Source organism: Chaetura pelagica, unplaced genomic scaffold (genome assembly GCF_000747805.2).
Source record: "Chaetura pelagica isolate M959 unplaced genomic scaffold, ChaPel_1.0 scaffold452, whole genome shotgun sequence".
Classification (NCBI taxonomy): Eukaryota; Metazoa; Chordata; class Aves; order Apodiformes; family Apodidae; genus Chaetura; species Chaetura pelagica.
This window is the reverse complement of record NW_009952443.1, coordinates 44,805-48,338: the sequence shown is the minus strand read 5'-3', so window position 1 is coordinate 48,338 and position 3,534 is coordinate 44,805.

The following is a 3,534-nucleotide window of genomic DNA, read 5'->3' as shown; positions in this document are numbered from 1 at the left end:
CTGCTAAGGCACATGGAAAATGTGGAGGTAATTGGTGACAGCCAATATGGCTTCGCTAAGGGCAAATCTTGCCTGATAAATTTTGGTGGCCATGAACTTGACAATTGGACCTCTCAGTGGATAAGGAATTGGCTGGATGGTCACACTCAAATTGTGGTCAACGGCTCTATGTCCAAATGGAAATCAATGAGTGGCATTCTTCAGGGGTCAGTATTGGGACTGGTGCTGTTTAACATCTTTGCCAGTGACATGGATGGTGGGATCGAGTGCACCCTCAGCAAGTTTCCTGACAACACCAAGCTGTATGGTGTGGTCAACACTCTAGAGGGAAGGGAAGCCATCCAGAGGGACCTTGACAGGCTTGAGAGGTGGGCCCATGCAATCCGCATGAAGTTCAACAAGGCCAAATGCAAGGTCCTGCACCTGGGTCAGGACAATCCCAAGCACAATTACAGGCTGGGCAGAGAATGGATTGAGAACAGCCTTGAGGAGAAGGACTTGGGGGTGTTGGTTGATGAAGAGCTCAACATGAGCTGGCAATATGTACTTGCAGCTCAGAAAGCCAGTCGTGTCCTGGGCTGCATCAAAAGAAGTACAATCAACAGGTCAAGGAAGGTGATTCTCCCACCCTACTCTGCACTCGTAAGACCCCACGTGGAGTACTTTGTCTAGTTCTGGAGTCCCCCAGACAAAAAGGACATGGAGCTCTTGGAGTGAGTCCAGAGGAGGGCCACAAAGATGATCAGAGGGCTGGAGCACTTCTATGATGACAGGCTGAGAGAGTTGAGGTTGTTCAGTCTGCAGAAGAGAAGGCTCTGAGGAGACCTTATAGCAGTCTGCCAGTACCTGAAAGGGCTACAAGAAAGCTGGGGAAGGGTTTTTTACAGGGCCATGTAGCAAGAGAACAAGAGGGAACTGTTTTAAGCTGAAAGAGGGTAGATTTAAGTGAGATACTAGAAACAAATTATTTAGTGTGAGGGTGGTAAGACACTGGAACAGGTTGCCCAAGGGGGTTGTGGCTGCCCCATCTTTGGAAGTGTTTGATGCCAGGTTAGATGGGGCTTTGAGCAGCTGGTCTAAGTGGGAGGTGTCCCTGCCCATGGCATGGCAGTTGGAACTAGATAATCTTTAAGGTCCCTTCCAGCCCAAACCATTCTATGATTCAATTTTGGTCACCTGTCCAATCCGCTCCTCCCCATAGGAGGATCACAGGTCTGACCCTTTTTACTCCATTTCATTTGCAGTGTATAAGAAGTTTAGCAGAACCAAGCAGTGGCCTTGGTTCTGCATACCATTCTCAAGCAGTAACTATCAACATTGAGTGTTATCGGTCCTAGAGGCAGACACTGAAAAATATTATGTTAATTTCAGAAAGTGCAGTTACTTACAAGAGACTTAACTGAAAAGTAAAATTACTAGACAGAAAAAATATTCTGTCCTGGCTGAAACCAGGACAACAAGGCTGGTAGTGTCCTATAGCTACCTTTAAAAAATCAGGTAAAAAATAATCCTTGGAAAAAGTGTAAGAATGAGCTGATTTGTTCTTTACTATCTATTTCCTGACTGTCTGCTACTCCGGATCACCAGTCGAGAAGATAGAGGATTTTGCAGAAGGAAAGTGATATATTAATATTTTAAACCAAGTAAAAAAAGTTTATTTCAATATTATCACCATAAGAAACAAACTGGTAAATTCCTACCTGCTAAGACATTTCCTCTCATTTTTTCACTATTGTTCCTGAGAGAGAAAAGGCATGCCACTTTAACATTTAATTTTCAACAGCTCTTTTTAAACATATTCATTTCAATCCAACTTGTTAGAGCATGATCAACAAAATCTACTTTGAGAACACAAGTGAGAAGCCCTATTTACAATACAAAATAATTGGGAACTGTAAGTATTTGTACCACAGGGGCGATTTTTTTCACACTTTAACACAATGAAAGCTTTGAAACTGACAACAGAAGGCTAACCTGAAATATCAGTGTTATCTATAGACCCAGTCCAGAGTTTGGCTGCAATAGTACCAAGTTTTGGCAGACATTGTCTCAAGAGCATCAGTGGTTAATAAGCTCTAGCTTCTTGTTAGTTTTGGAAGCAGCTATGCACGTTTAAGTTGCATAACTGCATTTCAAACCTGTTTATCCTGACCAAGGAGCCGAACCTCCCTACAGAATTACACCAAAGACAAATTACTATAAGAACAGTTAAGAAACACAAGGTTTGTCTTCTGACATTATAACCTGCAGCTAAGAAAAAAGAAATACCCCACCTTCAAGTTCCCCCCAGTACAGTTACTTAAGAAAAATAACACATTTGTTTACTCATTAACGACTCTAATCCCATGGACTTCTCGTAAGGACCAGCACATCACTCAGTTTTCGGTTTCTCATCTCGGCCGCGCAGTCCGTAGGCAGCCTGATCACCTGATTGGCGCTGCTACCCTGTGCAGGGGTACTCTCAGGGGCGGTGAGGCCAGCTGTTATTCCGCATCCATGCGGGCACCGACGAGCTGCAGTAGACAGCGATGGCCACTGAGGTGAGATGGCCCGCCCCGCCACAGAGTTATATCGGGGACAGGAAACAAAGCTACCTACTCCTCAAAGAGGCTAACTGAGCCCGAGCTGAGCCAGCCCACACTTATCCGGGGCAGGGGCGGTGCCGAACGAGTGGGCAGAACTAGCAGGGCAGCCTACCTCCCATTACCCGATTTGCTGGTGGGAAGGAAGAATACACCTGTCCTCTGTGCATAGCCCCCCAAAACCCCGCGCAACCCAACAGCCAATAGGAGGCGTGGAGCCACGCGCGCTTTTAAGCATCGCAAGAACCCTGCCCCACCCCCTCCGGTGCTAGGATTTTCGTAGACGCCATATTAAAAAAAAACAAAACAAAACTGAAGTCGTTTTCGCTCTCCTTTACCGCCTTCCATTGTCTCCACTGTTGTTGCCGCTCTTCTCGTGGCTCCAGTAGGGCAGGTTAAAAAAACAAAACAAAACAAAAGTAAGAAAACAAACAAATTAGGCCCCCCGCGGCGGTGCAGGGTGAATCGCGCGCCTCTCCTCATGACAGCCAGGCCTGTCGCCGTGGTCCACACGGAGGGCGGGGCGAACTAGGGGCCATCCCTAACCTGACGGGCAGCTGCCTTACCCAACGGGGCCACAGCGGGTCCTCACGGGGGGGAGGAGAGGAGGTGGCTGAGCCAGTCACTTGGCGGTGCTGGTGGATGTGTGCGCTGGTGGTCGTAGCTCTTCACTTTTCTTTCTCGTATGTGGTGGGTGCAGGTAAGCGTGGCTCGTGTGTGTAGCTGATGAACGTGAGGAGGGGATGCTATGCGCACGCTGGTGGGGTGGACTGAGCTAAACTAAGCTGGGCTGAGGGAAGTGGAGCTGTTGATCGAGCCCCGCTTAACGCTGCTGTGTGACATAGTAACGCGGGAGGCCGCTGGGCCCCTGGATTTTCGTGTGTTCCCCGCTGGCGGGGAGGCGGCATTGGGTAGGTCCGAGGACTGCTGCGGTAAGGAGGGGGCTAGGGGG